This window comes from Vespula vulgaris, chromosome 13 (assembly GCF_905475345.1).
Source record: "Vespula vulgaris chromosome 13, iyVesVulg1.1, whole genome shotgun sequence".
Lineage (NCBI taxonomy): Eukaryota > Metazoa > Arthropoda > Insecta > Hymenoptera > Vespidae > Vespula > Vespula vulgaris.
In genome coordinates, this window is record NC_066598.1 from 3,061,882 (window position 1) to 3,087,398 (window position 25,517).

The 25,517-nt window shown below is 38.1% G+C and overlaps 1 protein-coding gene across 1 annotated transcript in view; it reads right to left on the reverse strand.

The window, feature by feature from the left end:
* The window catches only part of LOC127068338 (trafficking protein particle complex subunit 1), a 54,675-nt gene extending 32,371 nt beyond the window's left edge, over positions 1-22,304 (reverse strand). Inside the window, exon 1 of the mRNA XM_051004372.1 lies at positions 22,152-22,304. The gene's annotated coding sequence lies outside the window, so the exon portion shown is untranslated. The remainder of the gene's footprint in view (positions 1-22,151) is intronic.
* Positions 22,305-25,517: the final 3,213 nt, after the last annotated feature.

A 25,517-nucleotide genomic window follows, 5' to 3' on the forward strand; every position in this document is an offset into this window, starting at 1 on the left:
TTTTTTTCTTCCTTTTTTTTTTGCGTTAGAAGCTGGTCTTATCCTCGCGTAACTTTTCATTTTCCTCGTTCGTTTTGACGAACATTTGCCATTGACGAAGCTCTTTCTTTCTTTTTATTTTTTCCTTCTCTCTCTCTCTCTCTCTCTCTCTCTCGATTCATTCCCACTTCTTTTCTCGTTCTCTCCTTCTCTCTCTCTTTCTCTCTCTTTCACCTTTTACACTACGTCAAACTTGGTCCGATCGGAGTAGAGAAAAAAGAATAATAAAAGGGAAATATAAAAAAAAAAAAAAGAAAAAAGTGGAAGAAAAATTCGTCAGATTGTTCTGTAGTTGCGCAACTTTCACGAACGGGAGCTGAGTAAAAAGTAAAATATTATATTATTCTACCTTTTTCCATTTGTTTCCTGCCTGCCTGCCTGCCTGCCTGCCGGCCAACAGAAGAGTCGCTCCCATTTTCTCCTTTCCTCTCCCTCATTCTCTCTCTCTCTCTCTCTCTTTTTAAAGAGAAAAAGAGCCTTTTTCTATCTAACACTAGCCGGACGTAAAACGGATACCAGAACGCTTGCCGTGGAAGTTCTCGCTCTCGTCGGATTATAAAATGTTCGAGTCCCCTTCTTCCAAAGCACAATTTCCATTGGGCGATGACGAAGCATCTATTGTTCTATTTCATGGTGGTTCACGAGCAGAAGAAGTTCATCCGTACCACCCTCCCCTTCTCCTCTTTAGCTACGTAAATACGATTTTTCTTTGATGCGATGCGAACACGCTCGTAACTGTTAGCTATCGTTATAAATTCATAAACGTTTCGTTTCCTTGGATGTTATTTTTTTTTTTTTGTTTTATTTTTAATTCTTTTCTCTCAGTACGACGAAGAAATAAAATTGTTCGTCGATCCTTCCTTAATCAGGTCAACTTTTCGTTGAAAGTTCGATATTACGAAGAATTCATGATAAAAATTTGTTCTCTCTTTTTCTTTCTCTTTCTCTTTCTCTCTTTTCCTTTCTTTTTCTTTTTTTTTCTTCTTTTTACATCTACAATTCGCTTTACCCGTGCGATTTACTCGGGAAGAAAATTTCGTTCGATGTTGAATCTCTTATGTAATGTCTTACGAGATAATATAATAATGGAAATGAAATAATTTAGGATGGAACGATTATAGTGAAATATTATCGAACAAATTAATTATTTCGTTTGTTTCCTTTGCTCTTGGAATACACGAAAGAATTTTAATATTTTAATTTAAGTGAAAGAAGCTCGATGGTAATTGGATAAAAGATAAATAATTTTACTATTGAAGGTTATCTCACGTATTTTCTCTCCTTCTCTTTCTTTCTCATTTTTTAGCATTCATGTTATATGATATTATTAGACGTTGTATTAATTTCTAAAGATTGTATAAATAATATATATATATATATATATATATATATATATATATATATATATATATGCTTATTGATCGAGATTATATACGCGGTGTTTTAAATGAGATAAGTTAGACTGTATTATCGACGTGACCCTTTTTTTTACACGGAATAAGGCTTCTCCCTATTCCGAAGAGAGAAAAATATATTCTGCAAAAATATAGGAATATCAGTGTATTTTTATAGCAGTGATCTTCGACCTAGCAATTGTTAAGATTTTCTTCCTTTTTATTTTATTTCTTTTTCTCCATTTTCCTTCCTCTTGAAAAATAAAAGATCACGGAATGTCTGTCAAGTCTAGTAACTTTACGGAGGGCAGAATTTCAGGCTGTGGCGTTAGAATAAAAAGAAGGGAATCGATGGAGAAGAGAAAAAAAGGCTATCGTTCACTATCGATTCCTCGAGACACGAGGGAAAGAGTGTCGGTGGCGTAGAGCAAACTCCGTTCTATAATCGAATTCGACGTGCTTTCGAAAGGTGGTCACGCGGCTTGGATACGCGTGTATAGAGGAGACCTATGTGAGTGAGAGCATGTCCGAAGAGCGATGCAACTTTATAGAAGACTTTCCCGGTACATACATAAATACATAACCTACACACATATAAAGTGCATTTTATTTTCGTAGATACTTTGCTCTCTCTCTCTCTCTCTTTTCCTTTTGAAAGTATACTGGTATCGGAGAAAGTAAAGGCGTTCAATGAAGACAAAAAAGGAAGCAAAAAATGTCTAAGAAAAATATTAGCAAAATTCGTCTACCTTTTTATTCGCAAACCGAGTTTTATCGAACGTTTATTACTGTTTTTTAATTTATTTTTTCTTCTTTTTTTTTTTGCTTTCTCTTTGAACGATTTTCTTCCTGATACATACTTCTCTTCTCTCTCTCTCTTTATATATATATATATGTATGTATATGTATATGTATATCCTATCGAATATTTCATTACCACGTTACGACTTTCACGAACTAGTCGAGGAAGCTATGATTACGGCTTTTAACCTAACGCCACATAGGTATAGGAAGATTTCCTAGACCCTCTGTATTTCAGGTCACTTTCGTTTTAAACGGCAATCATCTGGTAGGAGTGCACGTTCCTAGGACGGCTTATACGAGCGTTGTAAACGTTCCCTTTAGTGTGGCTTCGCTTAGCCTACCTTTTATCGAGATACGAATAGGAGAAACAAGGGCAATAGAGAATATACTGACATGAAGGTACGCGGCCTTTTATTTTTCTTTTTTTCCTTTTTTTGAGCAAGACGATTGTATAGAAAGAAAAAGAGAGAGGGAGAGAGAGAGAGAGAGAGAAAGACAAGTCCCTAAGGAAAATGAGGGAGAAAGGAAGAAAGGAAAATAAAGAAATGGAGAATAAAAGCTGGGGTGAAAATAGAAAAAGAAGAGAGAGTTGTATCATTCGAGAAAATATCTGAGGAAGTTCAAGAAGGAATTCAAATGTATTTTTGTCTTGAATTTTGTTGAAAATATCATGGATACTTTATTCCGTAATAAGTAGAAAAAATAACTTTTCCACCGCATAATCATCTATCTATCTACAATACCGAATAACTTTCCTTCGTATTTCATCTCTCTCTCTCTCTCTCTCTCTCTCTCTCTCTCTATTTGTTCTCTCTCTGTCTGTCTGTGATTTTCTCTTTGTTCTAGAAATACAACAAAGGATCAGTTTACAGAGAGAGAGGACTATGCCAATGCAATCCCCAAGCGTGAATACCTATGTTCGTGCAAATGTATATTGATAGTTTATGTAGAGGGTATCTCAGAATTGACACATTATATATAGCGATACTCGTCATGAATATTAAGTAGTCTGGGGGTCTTACGGTCAGACTGCCTGACAAGTATCGACCCTTAGCATCGACGATACCATTTACACGAGACACTCTGCAGTTTCAAGGAACTTTACTACGGTGACACACACACACGTACGTGTCGACTAGTAGATTATTTGATAAATTTATCAATCGCCCATCGGAATAAATATTCATTTCTTAATATAATTGAAATAATTAAACTTGGAATTATCCAAATACATACAACGGCTTCCAATTAAATTAATCATATATTTTCCGTCATATAATACCAACAATATCTATTTACGCATGGTAATAATTTTCTTTTAAAGCTCAGAGAGAGTACACTCGACTCGAGTTTAAAACGAAAAAAGAACCGTAGGAGTCTTTATTTATCCGGAATACTAAACTCCTATGGGAACCGTCGACTAAGTTTAGGATATCCTTCTCCGGCATAAGCGTGCACACATATATATTAGATAGAAACACACGCATATAATGTCCTATGTGTATGCGGCTTATACATATTTAGCAGTATCACTTAACCGCGGACAATGAAAGAGGAGTACAGGTTGGGGAGGGAAGTGAGCGTTTCGCGACGCCCAGCGAAATAATATTTACTGCGCTGGAACTGTAAATATTTACTGGCAAAAAAAAAGGAAATAGAAAGGAAAAAGGAAAAAAAAAGAGAATTCTAACAGAGAATCTCTTCCGCTGTGTTGCGGTATCAACACTCTACAGAGTTACCCCCATAGATTTCTATATTAACACCAAAGCGTTCAACTTCTTTATCGAGGCGTTTATTTTTCCTTGAATTCCGTTGCATCGCAAATAATCGTTCGAAGCGTTCTTATAATAACAGTTCTTGTTAATCTTCCTTTGAGTTCCTTAAGGATTCATCTCCCCAGAGGAATTCCTGTTATCTAACTTTCAGAAAAGGAGTTTGATAAACGCAAAAACAAGTCGTCAGCATTTCCGAATATCACACTTTTTCTTTGGAACTTTGTGAAATTCCTTTTTCTAAGATTGTCAAGAGTATCAGAGAAGCCTCGTATCACAGTGACTTTTGAATTTGCAATTTTTAAAACTTATTGCTTTTCTTCATTGTTCATTCGAAATTTCCAACAAACAAACAAACGCGAATATTCGAGTGAGAACGCCTTTGTAAATCACGCAGTACTCGACAGGAACGTATCTCTTCCCCTCTTGACAGTCGCCATTTTACGGTCTTTTCATGAATATTCAAGGCAAAGGCATGTCGCACTTTTGTTTGGATTCGCATCAGGTGCAAGTAATATGATGCTAGTTGCTCGCGGTTAAAACTGGAATATACCGATCGAATGAACCTTTGAATATTTACAGAAGGGTATTAGCGAAGTTAAGGATCTAACTAATACAGCTTATCCTAACTCTTATCGAAATATTGGATCGACGATGACGATCATTTTTCTTTTTCTTTTTTTTAATCGAACTAAATCGTACTCGACTTATTATCGTTTCATCGTGAAATACGTGTGTATATATTTTTCTTTTATTTTTTTAATCTTTTCCCATCATTTTTATCTTAAGCACGTGTTATCGAATTTAATCGAGTAACAAAACGGCAAGGACCCTTTTTAAATTCTTCTCGTAAGTAGGTACACGCTCATCTCACTGAATTACGTAAGCACCGAGTTAAGTTGGCGGCTTGGTAAAAAGCGAAGTAATTCGTCGCGATCCTTAGCTCGCACGAGTACCCTCGATCGTTCACTCGTTAGCAATCCAATGAAAATACGTTCCTTGAAAATAGCTCTTTCTTACACCGATTTGCTATTCATCTGGAAACGGCTCCCACCAAGCTTCTGTTAAGACGTGGAATTCTTAAATTAGCTTGCCCTTTTAGAAGCTCGAATTTTAAGTAGGAATGAAAGCTCGTGTGATATAAATTTTATATATTTTAATCCTTATCTATAAAAAAAAAAAAAAAAAAAAGAAAGAAAGAAAGAAAGAAAGAAATTATTGGGAATTCTTTCCTTAAGAGAAATAGTAAGACTTTTGATCGGGTATTAAAGTCTTTAATTTCTTATCTTCGATCAATAATAAAGCGAAAGAAGAATCGGAGAAGTATATAATTCAATGAGATTGTTATCGAACAAAGCGAGGAAAGTTGAAAATTCGAGATAATCGTCTTATAATCTTCTTGTGAACTTAACTCCCCGCATAAACAATTATTTTTCATTTGAATATTATCTTGATTCTCGAAATTTGATTTCCTTTAGTCCTTGGTAACAAACAAGGATAGAAGAAAGAAACGGGAAAGAAAAGTAATAAAAAAAGCAAAAAAAAAAAAAAGAAAAGACAAAAAAAAAGAGAAAAAAAAGAGAACGAAAACAGGTTGGTGGGAGAAGGGGAGAAGGGATAGGGGGAGGGGGAACCATTAGATTATTTCAGATTTTATCACGATTCCTGTCGATAGAATGAATAATACGTTTAAAATTTGCTAACGCGTATTGAACGTTCTTTGAAAATCGTTCGACGTTCGATAACTTGAACGGATTCAATTTAAATTAAACTACTAATTAAATATTCTTCGATAAGTGAATACAATTTATACGATTGCGTCGAACATTGATACTAATAGGAAACATATTGAATTAACAGATAGATAATATTGTAATAGCTTAAAAATTTTATCAAGAATTATTGAGAGATAAGTTAATCATTATTTAATTGAAGGCATCAAAAAGTTCTTTAAATTCTCTCTCGTCTCTTTCTCTTTCTCTCTTACTTTTTCGTGTTGATGCATTTGAGATAACGAATTATATTCCGTAGTAGACTCCTCGTAAGACTTTTATTTCATCATTGCGGTTACAGTGCGTCGGCTTGTAGCATTTTAAATACAAGGAAAGTTAGTCCGTGGAATAGGTTTTACATGTACGCCGTCGTCGTTCGGGAGAATTTCTCGAGCTATTGTTCCGACGTGGATTTAATTTCGTTAAAAACGAAAGAAAGTCGTACAATTACGAGCGTATAATTACACTTCGTTAATTAAAGAGAGAAAAAGTCTGACGAAGGTGACCGTGGAGTATCTAGAAAGGCTGTTTAGTTAGCTACCGTCGTTAGAGAGTTAGATAAAAAGGGAGCAACGGAATTCTTTTAAAACGATATTACGCTTACATTTTTATGAATTGGCCATATAGCATTTTTAATCAAGCGGTTCGAGTTGGCCGGTGTTAAAGGGACAGTAGATAAAAGTAGAGGTGACGTGGGGGAGAGGGTTGGGGGGGAGGAAGGGAGAATGAAGTGACAACATCAACATGTGGTATCATCGACATTGCCAGCAGCAGCAGCAGTAGTAGCAGCAGTAATAACAGCAGCAGCAGTGTAGTAGTAGTAGTAGTAGTAGTAGTAGTAGTAGTAGTATAGTGTAGTAGTAATAGAGAGCATCAGGATCGCCATCAGAAACGACACACCGCTTACGCGGCTCGGTCAACGGAAGGGAATGAAATTTTTATGGGAAACTCTTGCGCGGTACCCGCTCTAGAAACTCTCGCCGTCGGTCGTGCAAAGATCCGACGATGAGTGTTGAAGTGAGTGAGGTGAACCCGCCAGCTTGGAAAGAGGGAAAAAAAAAGAGAAAGAGAGAGAGAGAGAGAGAGAGAGAGAGACTTGGTCCCACTTGGAAACTCGTTAATTATTTAATCGTACGTGCTGCAATTTTTTCCAGCGAGTAAAGCCAGACTAGAAACGCGACGCAGCTTGAACTTTCGGGAGCCGAGAATCGTCATTGCTCGTTATACAAGGCTGCACAGACCTTCCGCCCGTAATCACTGCGAGTCGTATAACGACGTGCTTTCCCGTCCCTGGACGCCCTTACGGGCACGAGCATACACACTCCTCTCTCTCTTTTTCTCTCTTTCTCTTTCTTCTCTTTCTTTCTTCCTCTCTTTTTCTTTCTCTTTCCCTCACTTTTAATATCAGACTCCTTTTATTTTTATTTTTAGACCGGAGAACGCTTTATACTCGTTCTCTAATCGTTTACTGTAATCCTACCTGAAGTTCAACAAAAATTATTGTTGGAGTAGTCTTTTGAATGACTAGAAAGAGAGAGAGAGAGAGAGAGAAAGAGTATAGAGGTTGATACGTTTCAAAAAAGAAAAGAAAAGAAAACAAAAATAAAAAAAGTTGAAATGAGAAGAAAAAAAAAGAAAGAAAAAAGAAAAATTGAGGGAACGATAGCAAGTGTGGGAATACGTCAGTATTTCTTAGAGCGTTATCTAAAACTAGTTAGAAGGAAGTCCTCGTAGGCATTATTTGAACGACTAAGACGTTATCGGTTAATAACATCTACATAGAGCTTTACCTCGAGGCACGTTATCTTTTTCGAGTTAACAGCTTACATTTTCTCTCCTTAGCATGATAGTTTTGTGCTTTCTTTCTACTTTCTTTTGTTAGAACATATATATATATATATATATGTGTGTGTATGTGTACACACACACACACACATATATATATCTTTCTCTTCTTCTATCTGTGCTCACGAAAGAAATTAGTCGGTAACTGAACGTATTAAGTAGCGAATTGTCCTTTTTTCTTTTTTTTCTTCTTTCTTTTTTCTTTTTTTAATTTCGTTCATTAAAGAAACCATCCTCGCTTGGGCTTTGTTGATAATACGAACGGTTATTGAAATTTAGATTAATTCCAAATTACGTATGAATTTACGATCGTAATAATAAATATTTGTATTCCTTTATCGCGATACTTAGGATTCATAAACAGTCAGCTCTCGGGTTATTAGAGAATAAATTAGTATAACCGGGAAACGTTTTCAGAATTTTCTTGGCTCGACTATAAAAAGTAACGCGATTTGCGGTAATACAAGGATCCCACGATTGTCCCTTTGCCAGAAAATCACCGGCGTAATCTTGTGCACGTAATTCCAGCTAAATGTTACAGCGATGGCGATCGTGTGCTTGGCGTACTCTCGGCGTATATGCATTCGAGGATTGCCACGAGGCGTATATCGACCGGAAGTTTGGTGCTTTTACACGGCATTTTCATAGGATCGTCTCTCTTTTACGATAAAGAGCATATCTTTCTTTTGTTAAAAAAAAAAAAAAAGGGAATAGATAAAGAAGATTGATTTATTATCTATCAGATATAATAAAGCGAAGAGGGTGTAAAAAAATAATTTACTTTCTTAAACGATATGGATAAAGATCGTGGATAGTGCTCTTTAATCGTCGTCCATGACGATTAAGAGTTTTTATTTTTCTTTCCTTGTTTCTTTTTTGTTTTTAAGTTTGATGTATGTTTAATGGATACGTTATATAAATTTATTTCAATCATTTGTATTATATATATATATATATATATATATATATATAAATTTGATTGTATCATATTAAATTTAATTTAAATATAATAATTAGGATATTCGTAAGTATTATATTTAAATTAAATTTTCTGGCAACTATATAGAGTAGACAGATTGTTCGAATTTAGATATGCATATGGAAAATAGGAGAGGGGAACAAATCGGTTGTAGAATGGTACGAGCCGGAAGTAACGTGGTTACTATAGTTTCTGACAGAAATTCGTCTCGAATATAAGGGAATATGGAAGATCGCTTTTGGACTTTGTCGTACGCCACATCCGTTCTCGTTTAGTATTGCTCGATAACTTTATGCTTTGCTAATAGAACGGGCTTTATAGCTTCGACAGTTGGAGCGATATCACGGTGCAATCTTACGGAAGGTTTCGTGCGCGATCGTTGGGAGAATGCATCGATAAAACTTGCATTGTTGTTTTGTGTGAGTCTGGACGAAATGGATGTCGATAGGAATCATAAACGAAAAATTATCGACAAGAAATTGAATCTTTCTTCAAAGTCCAATGGAAGCTTAATTAATCGAAAGAGTAATTACTGCGATATTCTTGTCGGTATTAAAAAAAGAACAAAAAAATAAAGAAAGAAAAAAAACAACAGAGACAGAAAAAAGAGAGAGAGAGAGAGAGAGAGAGAGAGGGAAACTGTATAAAATCAACAGATTTTGTTTCGAACTAGTTTCTGTTTCCATTCATTTCTACTCTCTAGGAACATATGCATATCCAATTGCAATTAATTTCTTTTCGAAATCAGATATGTTACGTTATACAAGTCAATTAGATACGATCCACAGAGCTGTCATCTGCAGAAATTTCAATTGAAAGGACTTTGCTTATGTAACACTCTCGTTGCGTGTAAGCCGAGCAAGTTAAATTAACGATCGAGTAGAAACGACGAAAGGATTCTAACGAAGTTATATAGCTAACCAAACATATTTTCAATGCGCGATACGATACTATACGATACGATACCATACGATACGATACAATACGATACGATACGAAGATCACTTTCGATAGGATCTTTCAGCAATTTTACTTTTACGATTCTCGACGGAACCGGGGAAAAGAAAAGATGCGATTTTCCGGAACGTCTCGTTTTCAACGGTGCGAAACGCAGAGTTGGAAGTAGGAAGAGGCGTGTAGAGGCCGATAAAAATGACTCGTTCGTTGGTAGGAAACTCCCGGGGGCTCTTCGCACAGAATCCAACGTGTATCTTTGCGAAAAGAGAAAAGCCGTAAGAAGAGGATGCGTGTTCGCATACGTATGCGTCTCATATTCTGACGACGACGACAACGACGACGACGACGACGACGATGACGTCGACGACGACGACAACGTCGACGAAGACGACAACGACGAAAACGACGAGGCCGACCTACGAGAAGAAAGTCGACGACGTTTCCGTCGTCGTTTCGCGTCCGATCGAGCACATCTATCTTCCGGAAGACTGATTTTCTGCCGATCTCGAAGCCTCGACAACCGAAGATACAAACGAACGTGGCACAAACGTTTCGTGGTTCGCCAAGTAGGCACGTCTTTCTCTCGTATATTCTCCAAGTTTCGCAATCGAGTTTTTCCCTCTCCTCTCAGCCCATCTTTTCTTTCTTTCTTTCTTTCCTCGCTTCCTTCCTTTCCACCTATCTTCTTTTCTACTTCACGAGAAGGAGGAAAACGACGACGAAGATGACGACGACGAAACGTCGTCGACTTATATCCACTTGGTTTCTACTTAGGTGAAAAACGATAGCGAACTCCTAACAAAAGTTTATCTTCCCGTTGTTAAGCAAAATTTATTTAAAGCAACTCCTTACCCCCACCAATCCATCACCCTCCCTCTAACCATCCTCTTTTTCCAAGATATCATTATATAAAAGATATTTCAAAGTTTAACAAAGACGACAACGGATCCTTCCACTCGACACATTCGTGAAGAAAACTCTGGCGATCCAGACCGAGAAAGAGAGATCTAAGGTGGTGGTAAGATGTCGTAACGAGAAAGAGAGGGATCAAAGTGTTAAAGCTTAGAAGCTCGAGACTCGCGATACGTGAATGCCGACGTAGAGAAGAAAAGAGAATTCAACGGAGCGCGAGCCGGCTTCCTTTCCTTCTTTCTCCCTCCATCCCTTTCTGTCGCCTCGTTTCTCCCTTCTCCCTCACCACCCTCGACACCACCCTCGAACAATCTAAAAGTCAGACCGCGCGAGTCGTGGTAAAGGGTCCGCGCGCATTCGTCGGAATAATTACTTTGTGCGATACCGAAAGAATGACGGGACAATGTCTTCGTGCCGCTTCTTTCTCCTTCTTCTGACCTATTTCTTTCTTTTTCTTTCTCTTTTTTCTTCTTTTTTTATTATTATTTCTCTCTCCTTGTATCTATATATATATATATATATATATATATATATATATATATATATATCTCTTTCTCTCTCTGTCTCTCTGTACTTCCTCCACCCTCTCCCTTCCCCTCTTTTTCATCTTTTCTTTCACAGATTTCTCCGTTTCATTTTTTTTCCTTTTTTTCTTTTTCCCCTTTTATCTTTCTTCCTTCCTTCCTTCCTTTCTTTCTTTCTTTCTTCTTTTCCTTCTTCTTCTTCTTCTTCTTTATACTTCTCCGCCACGTTTTAACTAAGAAAGGCCAAACGTCGCAAAACGACGTTTTTCAAATGGCGGACAAAGCACCGCCATAAATCTTATACCGAACTTTTTCGTTTGCCACAAAATACGAGAGTAATAGAAATAAATTTTCTCTCCTTGGCCGCTGCTCTCCTCGTCGTCCGATGAACACGAGAGGCTATGTTAAGATGTGCTCCGTTGAAAGAGAGACCAGTCCCGAAGGTAAAGGAAAAATGGGAGGTTGGGAGATTGGGTGATTGGGAGGTTGGGAGGTTGGGAGGTTGAGAGGTTGGGTTGCTGTTATACAGGGGTAGAGTGGGAGGAATCGAAGGATGGGAAGGGGAAGAGAGGGTAAAGGGGATCTCGAAAGATAATACAATCGCTCGATGCGCTTCATCTAAATTTATCGTCGTTTTCCATGCCATGCTTGATGCCTTCTTCCCCTCGCCAACTATGGCCACCCACCTCTCTTCCCCTCCTCCCCACTCCCACTCCATCCATTCCCATCACCCATTCCTCCTACGACGAGAAATGGAAAAACGTTTTATGGACGGATGCTTGATTATGGAAACGATAATGTATATAAAAGAAAAGTAAAATGAAAAAGACGTTCCTTGTAAAGTATAATCTTATTTTACGTGCACGAATACGCTTGTCTCCGTTTCTAAATTGTATATGTATATATATATTTTTTCTTTTCTTTTTATTTTATTTCTTTCTTTTGATTATTCTTTCGAGATGCCCAACAACCCGTTGTTGACAAGTTTTCTGACAAAGTGTAAAATACAAGGTTCGATTTTCGAATTGAAATGATTTAATTTTATCGAGAATGACGCTAACACGATTGATCAGTTTGAAAGAATGTTATGGAAATCGAGCAAGACAAAGGAGTATACTGATCCTAATCATACGTATGTATTTCGAAAGTTACGTTTGCATGTGCGTCATGCACTCGAATTTCCGTAAGTCGTTGCTCCAACGAACATAAATCTGGCTCGATAAGCTCGTAGAGAAGGATCGTTACGATGAATTGTACTATGTCCAACTTCTATCGAGTATTCGAATCGTATATTCATAATTTCCGGTCAAACGATGCGTTAAGATCCTTCATGAAAGGTTACGAAGGTGATAAGTTATGGATCCTGTGCATTGTTGGCACAGAATTTTCACGATAAAATGAAATCGAAAGAAAAAGAATAAAGAAATTTCGATCGATCGTTTTGTTCAATACTCCGTATCACGTATTAGTGTCTATTCAGACACGTTTCAGATTTGTCATTGTTATTATGTTCTCTGTTCTTCCTTTCTTGTTCATATTTTTCTCTTTTCTCTTTTCTATTTTTTTTTTTTTTTTTTAATAACCATCCACCAAAAAAATATTTCAAGCATTCGATTATATTGAAATTCATTCGAACTCATATCGCACAAGTTTTCTTTTATGGAGCCTCCAATAGAGAGGATAATATTTTATAAAATTATCGACGTTTCGAACATCGAAAGTGTTTCCTATTTTTCACGAAAAATGTTATAAATGGTAGGTTGGAGATCGTTTTTATTCGAGCAGCGTTCCCATCGAAATTCGTTTTCACTGTTCAACGTTTAATGATTTTAAGCGGCTTTACGAGGAAATTCCGTGCCGTAAGAGAAGGTCAGTGCTTCGGTAACCATGATACCTACATCTTACAGACCACCGGTATTATAATCGAGAACGTCGGCGAATGCGGTGACTGCGGAAAATTACGAGAACCGCACAGTTGCTTTCTCGAGTACCCGTGCATCACGTATGCGCCTTGTATAATCTGCTGGTTTTGTGTGTGAGTGAGAGAGAGAGAAAGAGAGAGAGATAGATAGATAGAGAGAGAGAGAGAGAGAGAGAGAGAGAGAGAGAGAGAGAGAGAGAGAGAGCGAGGGAAAAGGATAAAGAGAGACAGAGAGTAAACGAAGAGAAAGGGACGGTAGAGGTAGCATGCTTGGAGGCATTTCCTTGAAACAAAACGGGTCACCTGAATTGGCAGCACCAACCGTCTCGTCCCTTTACGCGCGTAAGCCCTTTTGGCTCGAAACCGATAAAACGTTGTTGCCGACGTAATGCGTTCCATTCCAAGTCTCCCTTTAAACCTGTCAAAATGTTTGCTAGTGGAACACGATAGGTAAACCAACATACCTTTGTATTCTATATTGTTACCTAAAACTGTCAGAGAGACGAGACTATACGTTTGAGAGAATATACATATATATATATATATATATATATATATATATATATATATATTTTATAGTAAATGAGGTATATTCCGACAAGTGAACGTAAGTTAAACGAATCGGTATTACTGGATGCCCAAGGATAATAAAAATATTTTTAAAAAGTCGAGGAAAGAAGGATGACATCCTAATGGAATCAAAAGAGAAACGAAAAAAAAAGAAGAAGAAAATAGAAAAGGAAAATAGAAAGGAAGAATATCGAGTCGGTCAGTTTTATGTCAAATTTAGTTATCCAACAAGGTTATCGTTGATTTGAAAATTGTTCAGGTAAATAAAGAATAGGGAATAGGTGAAAACCACGTGTGTATACGTTTTTTATCTTCCTGTGGTAAGCGAGCCAGCGTTATTCTGGCATCGGGTCAATCGTCAAATTAGCCCGATTCCAGATGGCCCGGAGTCACGCTCGAGCCACGTGTTCTTTAGCAGAAGTACTCCTTTCGGTCTCTTGCACTCGTTTGGAGTTCCGTAACCTCGGGCAACCGTCCTCCCCTCCTACTTCTCCTCCTCCTCCTTCTTCTCCTCCTCCTTTTCCTCTTTGTACTCGTCCCAGTCCTCTTTCTTCCCTACTACTTCATCCACCTAGTCGCTATACAAGTCCACCCATCCTAAGAGTTTGTACCTTGCTATTCGAAGCAAACCGATTTCGTGAAGTTTGTAAGTGAGACAGATAGACAGACAGACAGACAGACAGAGACAGAGACAGAGAGAGAGAGAGAGAGAAAGAGAGAGAGAGAGAGAGAGAGAGAGAGAGAGAGAGAGAGAGAGCCTTTAGCACCTTTAGCCTTCGAGTAACTCTCATTCTAATACCTCCCATTTCTACTTTGATTAGGAGACGAAACGGTCAAGGTATCATCTTAATTCTGGATAAGATCGAAACCTTCGTTGGGTTTGTGCTCCTGTTCACTTCAAAGTTACTTCCGAAGTAGAGAAATTTCAAGCAGATACGATTCATTGAATTCGCATAATTATCTTCATGTTTCAAGTGGGATCGTTCTATACGGAGAAAGAGAGAGAGAGAGAGAGAGAGAGAGAGAGAGAGAAGGGATGAGAATATACTTGTATATATAACACGTAATTTTCCAGGAACTCGTTAATATGATTCTAATTGCATGGTTATCTCTCTATCGTTTTCGCGAACCCTTTATCTGATTTTGCCGGAATAAACGAGGCGTGGATAAATCGTTGTCTTATTAATTCCAACGTGATTTATGGTTGAAATCCCGAAACGGAATGGTTTACGCATTAACGATAGAGATCGATCGTTCGACGAGAGAAATAAAAGAAAAAGATCGATTCGTTATCTCGGTCATTATACGATATCGTGTATTGATCAAGAAAGGATACTGTACTAAAATACTCTCACGTTTCGTTCCTCCAGCGTTCTCATATAACTTTCGCAAAAAATAGGATCAGTAATCAAGAATGGCACAGTAGTTATTTTCGGTCAGGATAAAGATCGTGGTTAAGAAGAAGTGGAACCAAAAGAAAGAAAAGAAGAAACAGAGAGAGAGAGAGGGAGAGAGAGAGAGAGAGAGAGAGACGATATTCTAGGCAGATAGTTCGAAGGAATTTCTGATAGAAGCTCGACGTTAGTCGGTGAGCCCTCAATTAAACCGAACGATTCGTCGAGCTCAACGGAGCACGTATAGATGATATTTGTAGGAGCAAACGAGTAGAATTCTCTCTCTCTCTCTCTCTCTTTCTCTCTAGGAAATAGTGGTGGGGAATAGGAGGATGTGTGGTCTCCGTATCTTAAATTAGAATTTCAGGTGACTCCTCAGAAATCCGATTTGACGACTTTGTATGACACGTCGACGCAATCGATCGCGGCAAGATGCAGTACGAGTTAAATGGTATGTGCTGCTAGAGATAGAAAGTTGTGTATGGTTGAGAAAGAGAGAGAGAGAGAGAGAGAGAGAGAGAGAGAGAGAGAGAAAGGAAGGTGAACAGAGCAGAGGAGAAATAAATGGAGCAAAAGGTGATTGTCTCTCGTTCTCCATGTCTCTACTTCAACCCTACCCTCCTTCCCAAAAAACACGAAGGTTATGTGAATTTTCTCTCGTTAAATGTCACAGCAGGAACGTTCGGAATAATCATTTATCCTTGGAAGCATGGTGCATATGCATGAAGGTTCCGGAGAGAAAAGTAATTCGAAATTCTCATCATTGGTCACGGTAAGCTAGGACGATTTTGAAGTTGGCTAGGCTCGGTAGACCACATCCTGAGTATACTTAGCGTTCGATCCCTACGAGTTTCGGAATCTTCCTTAACCTTTCACCCTTCCTTCCTTCCTTCCTTCCTTCCTTCCTTCCTTGTTTTCTTCGCTTGTCGAACATAGTCAGATATACTTCAGCTTGGGTCCCCTTGAATCTCACTACCGTTAAGCATTTCCAACATCCCCGACTTTGTTTCTCGTCTCCCCCGACGCGACGAGTAGAAGAGATTCACTGTTTCGCGTTTCGTAATGCACGCGCTACAATTTATAGCAATGGAAGACAAGCGAGATACGTGTCTAACTAAAGCACGAAGTATGCGATTCCCTGAGAACTCCAGACGGAAGTTATGCAATTTGAGAGATTTAATAGCTCGGGGAGTTGCCTTCGTCTAGGATTTATATTTATTTGAGAGAACTTCAAAGCTCGAAACGTTACGAATTAGAACACGTCGATCGCATTAAATTATATGGAGAGAGGAACTATTGATTAACTTGGAAATAGGATTTATCGATCATAGAGACTATCTTCGATCTTATCCGATCTTATTCGTAGTTGGAGCTAATGTTTTTGTGTAATTAATACAAAATAAATTCGATTTACTATTACCAACGAACTCCTTGTTAAAGGAAATGGTTCCTCTCAGTGATTTACAATCCTCTGTGTGTCTGTCTGTCTGTCTGTGTAAGAGAGATATACTCAAAACTGATAACAACTCTTAGCGGGAACTCAATCCTGAACATGATTAACGTATCCCTGGGTTCAAAATAACTTGAGCACAGTGTACACAAAGAAATTCTACGTTTCTCAATGGTTCTTCTGCGAATATTCGTGTCGTCAAATATTTGTCGAGCGTATACCTACGCAAGATTATCTTCTGTTTTAAACGGATTTCAGACTACCATTCTATACGGCAACTCTCACACCATTTTCTTCTCTTTGTTCTTCCTCTTCGGTTCAAACTCGGTTTAGATTCTCACTTCAATCTGTTTTCCTCATTCGATATTATTTTTTATCCTTTAAATTTCAAATAATATATACATATATATATTTTATAACAATATACATATATACATACAAATAATATATATTTTGAGGTTTGATAAATTTGACATATCTTGATGAAATAAATGTATTTCATATATCTAATTAATTAGGTGTAGATTTTACATGTATCTAATAAGCCCGATCCCTTCACCCGTTACGCTTAGATCGAAAGACTTGTCTTAAACGAAGAAGATAGATGACGGAGCGACAGCTTTTGGAAATTAGAATGTGATATATCGCGGATATGAGGGAAGAGAATCGCATATCTTATAGGAAGGTATGTCTGAATACGAGAAGGAAGTGACTATCCCGGTTTCTATTCGACGTGCGTATTACCTAGCACGTAACAGCTCGCCAAATTATCATGTTATACTCTCGCCTACGCTTGATACATTTATTAGAAGTTCTTCCCCGAGGTAATCATATTCATTAGCGTGTAGGAAATCTAATTGCGTTTGATGCATGTTAACTCCATCGACGACGAAATTGTTGCGGCGGTTGGTATAATAATATAGAAACCAGACAAGATGTGTGATGTGTTGACGATCGAAATTAAACTGGATGAATAACAAAACGTGTTTAAATAGTAAATGTTATCAATTTCTCTCTCTCTCTCTCTCTATCTCTCTTTTATTATTAATTAGATATATCGAATATTTAAGTAATAAACTTTAGATATCAAAATATTTCAATAATAAACTTTAAATGCAATCTCTTTTCTTTCTTTCCATCTCTCTCTCTCTCTCTCTTTATTTTTATCTTTTCTCTTTTTTTTCTGCACAAGACAGACAGGTAGAAGAAAAAGCAAACCTGTGGTTCTTTTTAGCATGAGGAAGAGCCGACTCGAATTTTAGTTACTTTCAGAGCGTTCACCGTCAACCTGAACGTATCCCAAGGCGTTGGCGTACGGCTATTGGATTCCTTCGGTCTCTTCCTGTTGTCAGCGAAGAAAGGAGAAGAGATGGGAAATATAAAGGACAGAAGAGGAAAGGAGAAAAGAGTCTTGGTGACTGAATCTTTATGCCGTTGAACATCGAGAGAACAAAGTCTGTGCAAGGAAGTAGGTAGAACATGACGTGGGAGTTGCTATGCAGAGTGATACGAAGTAGGTACATCCAAGATGGTAACGGGTCACTGCTTACTGCCCCTTGGATATATAGAAGGTTGAACTAGAAGGAAGAGAATGAACGTTGGTGTCCTTTCGTTCCTTCGTCGTACTTCCTATTCCGTTGTGGTGTCCCTTTGTACGATGGTTACGAAGGAGAACGCGTTCGTGTCATTCGTTCGTAGATAGGTAGATACTATAGAACACCGTATTTCTCGATTCTTCAGTGCAACAAGGGTTGGTTGACCGCCTCTGCTTTGGATATAGAACGTCGCTATGTGTGGAAACGCTTTGAATTTTCTCCCAAAAATAAAATACGCTTTCTATATAATATACATACATTTATATTATTTTATATATATATATATATACTTTATATATATATTTTTTATAGAGTATACATTTTTAAAGCTTCATCTTACGTTTTAACGGGAGTCATAGTCTTTTTAAAATTTCATGTATTCGATATTTAATGTAGTTTTATCGATTTACCCAACCATACTCTTCCCATACCCTTCTCCACCCAACCTACCACCCCTCACTCCCATCCCCGCCTGCCTAGAGAGAAGAAAATCTGCTTGTACAAACAAAGGGCTAGTTTACTCGTATCATTAGGAAACAAAGGGAGTAACAAAGACGTGTATTTGGTCTTTTGCAGAAGCTCGTTAAATCCATACTCTTTGAATATGTTTTAAGTGAGGCTGGGATTATAATGGAATAGAGACAGACTTTATCATGAATAATCAAAGGATATAGACCGATCGAGGTAACGTTACGTTCTCATCAAAATGTTCTATTCCATAATTTCGATAAATTGATGTTTTAGAGAAAAGAATTTCTATATTTTTATGGTTGTTAAAGTTCCTAATGTTATTGGCCTACACATAGTCGAACGCATTTCTATTCGGCTTCCGTTCTTTTATACGAACCTTCACCCTCTTTTTCTTTCTTTCTTTCTTTCTTTCTTTCTTTCTTTCCTGCTAGCAGCTGTCAGTCTATCAGTAGCACCGAGACTTCCCGTTTGAATTCTACGGTAGAATTTCTTCCCGCGGGAATCGCGATATCCCGCGAATATACCTCACATTACTCGTCCTCTGTAAAGTGTCGGTGTACGGTTACCCTGTCAGGGTCTAAGTCTTCATGAAAATTTTTCCTATCGTAGTCTACGGTGTACCTAGACTTGGGAAGGTTGCGATATAGGAAACCACATTGTTCCCATTTCAGACAATGTAAAATGTCTCTTAAAATACCCTAGCACTTTTTCCGTTTGCATTCCTATCGACCTATCTACCCTACCCGTTATTCCTTCGAACGTTAAATCGTTCTCTTCGTTAGAAAATAAAATGTAAAGGAAGAAAAGAAAACGAACGAAAGAAAGAAAGAAAGAAAGAGAGAAAAAAACAAAGAAAAGAAAGGAGAAAGAGGTGGAGGAGGGGACGGGAAAGGACATAAATAATTTTATCGGAATGCTTCGAGTCGAACGCACTCGCGCACTCGGCAGCCATGTTCGATATCTGATAATTACACTTTCCATTACTAGCTCTACGTGTAGAATTCGAAATAGAGATAGAGAGAGAGAGAGAGAGAGAGAGAGAGAGAGAGAGATATGTAGGAGGAGAAGAGGCAGAAGGGAAGAACACGAAGTAGCAAAAGTCATGGAAACGTCCAGTGAAATTCGTTATCGATATACCTAAGCCACATAGCTACCTATATGGCGTTAAGTAAAATTGCGTTAAGCTCGGTCGAGTCGTATTGCGTGTAACATTCATAAACGTAACGAAACGAGGTTCACACGGTAATGTCCCTATAACGCTTGGAAAATCCGCATGCGAGAACGTTAACGTTTCCGTTTCGAAATCTGGCCCATGTGATATTCGTGGGAAGTATTATGTGGGTACCTACGCCAAAGAGCTTTAAAGTTCGATCCATTTGTAATAACCTCCGACGGATTGTTAATTCGTATATATATATATTTATATGTGTGTGTTTTATATATATATATGTATATACATAGACATAAGTAGATATATATACGTATCATTCATTACATCGAGTATTCTCGTATAATAGCGCATAAAATTGTATCAATCTTTTCCTTTTTTTTTTTGTTCTTTTTTTGTTTCATTATCTCTTTTTTCTTCTTTCTTTTTTTTTCTTTAATCCGATTAAATATAAAATGTACTTATGTTTTTCAATAGATTATCTAATAGGATACTTTTTCCTTTTTCAGTTTTCCGATGATCGAGAAAAATTGTAGCAAGTACAAATGCTCTCTCTCTCTCTCTCTCTCTCTCTCTCTCTCTCTCTCTCTCTCTCTCTCACTCGCGTATGGGGGAAAAATCGATGAAAGTTCAATAAAGACACGTGAAATTTAATCGAGCAATTCTGGCTTCACGTTTGGTTTGGTTTGGCCGGCTTTTCACGTGAGGTTTTTCCTTTCTTTTTTCTTTTCCTTTTTTCCTTTATTTTTTTTTTTCACCGTCGTTTTGAAGAATCCTTTCATTGAGGTCGCACTGCATACTTGCTCGGGCGCACGCAGCTGTAAATTTATCGACCACCGTGTTCCGTACGCTTCGATAAAGATACTCCATGAAAGGAGCTACGGTATACGATATACGCACATAACAGATCAATTAACCTTTCGACGAGATAGGGAGAGAGAAAAAGAGAGAGTGAGAGAAAGAAAGAAAGAAAGAAAGAGAGAGACAGAGAGAAAGAGAGAGAGAGAGAGAGAGAGAGAGAGAGAGAAATGGTCTGTTCGGTAGACCGAACGAAGAAGGGGCAGACATATCGAGCGAACTTCTACTTTCTTTTATATCTCTCATTTCGTTGTTCTCATCATGATAAAGTAGAAACAAAGTGGGAGAAATGGAAGGACCAATTTGAGAAAGAAAGAAAGAAAGAAAGAAAGAAAGAAAGATAGAAAAAGTACAGTGTATGTATAAAACGTGTCGTGGTAACAATAACAATTGCATCATTTTTTCATTTTCACTTTTTATTTTTTTATTTTCCTCGCTTTTTTCTCTCGGTTCTTTTTTTTTATTTTTTCTTTTTTCTTTTTTTTTTTTTTTAAGAGCTTTAACGTTTCTCTATCAGGTAACGTTATCCTAATGTGGATTAAATAATGATTACGATAATCTTTCTTTTTCTTTCTCTCTCTCTCTATTTTTCTTTTTTTCTTTTTTTTAACGAATATCTAACCAAAACGTATTTTAATTTATTTCACAAACATAGGCCAGAGAAAATTCCTAGCGTCAGCGTTTTCTACGTTTCAGACATGAAACAAAAATACGATAACGCAAATATTATCGTTTCTTTTTTCTCTCTCCTTCTCTCTCTCTCTCTATTATCCCATGAGTATTCTCTTTTCGTTAAGCCAAAAAGAGTACGCGTTTCAGACATCCAGATGCACGTTCAGCATCAGTACGGTCCAACGACTTTTTACCTAGATTATTATTGCAGATCGTAATACCTTTTGCCTTGATCATATTTCCAAATATCGGAATCGTTTCTCGATTGGCAATCGTCGAGTGTATATATATATATATATATATATATATATATATATATATATATATATGCACATAGTATCCGAGTTACAGAGAAAAAAGCTCGTATCTGCGTGCCCTCGGAAAAGGTATACCATTTGCACGCTTTTGAAAAATTCAACGGTAGGAAGATGACGGGTAAAGCAGGTAACCGTAAAATGATTTTGCAGTGTAGTCTCGTGAAACACTTAGATTCAGTAAACATCGTGCTCAATATTTAGATCAAAAGAAATTACAAAAGCAGATATAGAAAAAGAAGAAAAAAAAATGAGAAAGTGCAAACACAGAAAGAAGAAGAAGAAGAAGAAGAAGAAGAAGTAGAAGAAGATGAAAAGGAAACAAAAAAAAAAAAAAAAAACCAAAAAAGAAAAAAAGAAAATAAAAAAGAAAAAGAAAATCCAACAATTTTCAAAACCACTTTCAAGATCGTCCCCAAGTTTAACCTTTCGTTGCTCACATCGTCACTCCGAGTTTTCTCTTTTTTCCCCCCTTTCTTTTTTCATTGTTTTTTTTTGTCTACTTTCTTCCCTACCTATCCACCTACATATAGGAAGTTGTCCAAGCTCGTTGCTCCCTCGTATCTTCTTATTCACTTTGAATTGCTTTAGCGCGTCGGCCGGTTATAAAAAATGATAAGGGAAAATGGGCGCGACGGTCAGGTACAAATTACTGGCGCGTTGCATGGAGTTGGATGGAAACTAGTCTTGGGAATTGAGGGAGGCGCGCAGGGAAATTGCCATACAGCTAACGGTTTTACCTCCGCATCCCTCTTCCGGTTCAACCATCCTCTGCTTCGTGCTTGCTTCGTCTTCTAGCTCTCATTTTATCTCCCTCTCTCTCTCTCGCTCTCTCTCGCTCTCTTTCTGTCTCTCTCTTTCTCTCGCACACAAACACAGGCGCGCGCGCGCAAACGCACACTCACAAAGCTTGTTCGTCCAGCTTCCCATCCAACTACCTACTGATATTGTAACGCGTAGTAGAGTCGTGGGTATCTCGAGCTTTCCACCCTCTTTCACCTCCATCCTTCTCTCTCTCTCTCTATCTCACTCAATGCAACACTTCATCCTACTCTCTTCGTTTCACTGTTTTCCTCTTTCGCTCTCTATATTTATCCAACATTTTCTACCCCTCTTCTTCTATCTTCTACCTTCTACCTTCTATCTTCTTCTTCTTCTTCTTCTTCTTCTTCTTCTTCTTCATCTCCTTTTTCTTCTTCTACATCTACTTCCCTCGTATTTCTACCATCTCTGTCGCGTGGCCTCGCAGCTCAGTGTGTTTATGAGGGTCGAAGATTCGCGGCGTAACACCTGGGGCTTATGATTCCAGGCATTATTGCCAGGGTGAATTAACCGTGGATATATTGTTCTCTTTCTCTCTTTCCAGTCGTGGAAGCGGCTGGAACTGACAAATTCTTTCACGCTGTCGCCTAGAACGTGTCGTTTATCTTTAGCAACGATCGCGACGTTTTCTGTGGTTTTCCCTGTGTCTCTGTCCTTTCTATGCTAGGTCCATGCAACTCTACTCTCGAGAACGAGCACTCTCCACTATCGTCGTCTTACTCGAAACAAAAGCTTCGTCTCCCAAGTGAATTTATTGGAAGTACGGACTCTTCGATGCGTCTTTGTCCCGACAAAGTACACTTCGTTACTACTTGAAAAGTGATTTCTCTTTTCTTTTTTGATTTAAACGAAAATTTTGGAGAATAATAGTAAATCGATGTAGGTACATGATGAAAAGAGTATCTAACTTCAGATAGGAATGGAATCCATTGCACGATCTGTGTACCACGTCCTCGTAATTCATCTTACAAAGTTACCTCTTAGTTAGAACAACCATAGACATACACACACACGCGCGCGCACACATACATACGTACATACATATATATATATATATATACATACGATTTAGAGCGTGCGGAAGTTGTCTTATCGAAAGGAACTTATCGAAACTTAAGATTGTAAGGTAGAGACGTCCGAGGATTCAACGTCACGTACTCTTTGCACATTGCAAGTGTAATACAGGTTTCTACGAGAGGAAGAAAGAGAAAGAGAAATGTAAGAAACGTTTAGAATCCAAAAGTTTTGGAGCTTTTTCCCTACTACGTTGGTTAGTTGGTTCCAGCGAAGGGATCGCCTAGGGCGAAGGTACACGACTGCTTTCTATTGGTAAGACAGAATCGTCGGAGGTACACGGACATGTACTAGGTAGAGAGATTCGACCACCACCACCATCACTACCACCATCAGCATTAGGACCACCACCAGCATCAGCACCAGCAGCAACAGCAGCACTAGCAGCAGCACTAGCAGCAGTACCACGAACGTATATACCAACGCTCGTTTCCAAGAAATTAATTTCCTGCTCGGAGGACGTTCGAGAGGCTCTCTCGAGGACCGTATATAGAGGTTGAACTCGGTAGGAGCTCCGGCAGGCACTTAAGATCGCCGACTGGTTCGCGGTGAAACCGGTAAAGTCAATGTCTTACGACTTAAAGTCGATGGTAGAACGAAACGTGGTAGTCGAAAAAGAAGACCGACGATACCGTGAAAGGACATCGGTTAGTCTCTCTTACTCTTATTTTTTGTATTTTTTTCCTCCTTTCTTTTTTGTTTTTCCACTTTTTCAACTTCTTACGTTGGCTTCTGCTTAATTAGCCATCGAGATGTGGAAGAGAAGCTTTGCCGGTTGGTAAGAGGTAACGCAGAGGATAAAATGTTTTTTTACGAGAACGAAAGCACCCTAGACGGTGGGGGCTCTTTCTCTCTCGAGCACCGGCAAGCAGTCAGCCCGTCGTTTGTATATCGATAATTACTTTTTCTTATATACCCTTAGCTACCACGATGCCGGAGCAAGAGGCTCGTTATTAATGATGCATAGGAGGTCGTATTGCTACTCGGTAGATCGTAGGCTCTACCGGGGATTAGGTACGATGTACGATACTTGCGTTAGCGTCTTTACTTCGTTTTCCCTCTTGCGTTTGCGTGTTTCTACCTCAACTTTCCATTAGTATTAGTGTAACCAACTAATAGGCACCTACCTACCTACCTACCTACCTATCTACCTACCTACCTGGTGCGATTTATTTAACTGTATATATATATATAGAATGTAACCATCGAGACGAGAAACTAACTCGGCAGAAAATATGAATTTTCCTAGACTACGAACTGATGCATCGTCGTTGTCGATCGATCTCCCATTCGTCGTTCATTAATTACTCGTCTCTGAAATTAATCTTCCATTTAATCTTTCAAGCACACTCGCTTCGAAAGAGACATCGTCGACTAATTACCTGACTTTCATTACCCGCCGTTTTTTAATACCATTCGTCGATTCTATTCAATTTGTATCTATCTAGGTATAGCACAAACGAATTTAACGAAATGCAGTTGGGAAAGTTTTTACCCTTTTCGAAGTCTTTAGGAAAGAAGTGGGAGAGTTTCTTCTTTCGTGTTCTTAACGAATCTTCCTAAAGATTTACCCCCGCTCTCTCTTTTCTCTTACTCTGTCTCTTTCTCTGTTTCTCTCTCTGTTTCTCTCTCTCTCTCTCTCTCTGTTAGAAGGGAAGAAAGATAGACGAGAGATTATCGGGTATGCTAAGTGCTACAAAAGTTAATCGCTCGAACGCGTGCTCTTTCCTGTAACTACATTCTATCCTCTCTTCTTCACAGGTCACCGTGGATTATGCAAATTCGTCGAATCTAATCGACCTGTTTGCACCACGATCTTCGTTGTTCAACAGCAACGATTCTCCTTTGGTAATACTCTCTTAACAAGTAATGCATCGAAAAATGAAAGAACATTTGTAACGTGCAACAGGCGTTGAACGTTCAAAAGTATTTCTCTCTTTCTCTCTTCTACGCATATCCGTATCCTTTCAATGGAAAAAGAATTATCATACTCTTTTTGGATAATATATTGCACGTCTAGATTTACATAGAAAAAAGAAATATATGTATATATGTATATATATATATATAAAGCATACAAAAAAGCTCGAGAGAGATAGACAAACAGACAGATAGATAGACGAAAAGATAGATAGACAGAAAGATAGATAGATAGAGAAAGAGAGAGAGAATGAGAGGAAAAGTAAACAGACAATACGTATTCAGGAATC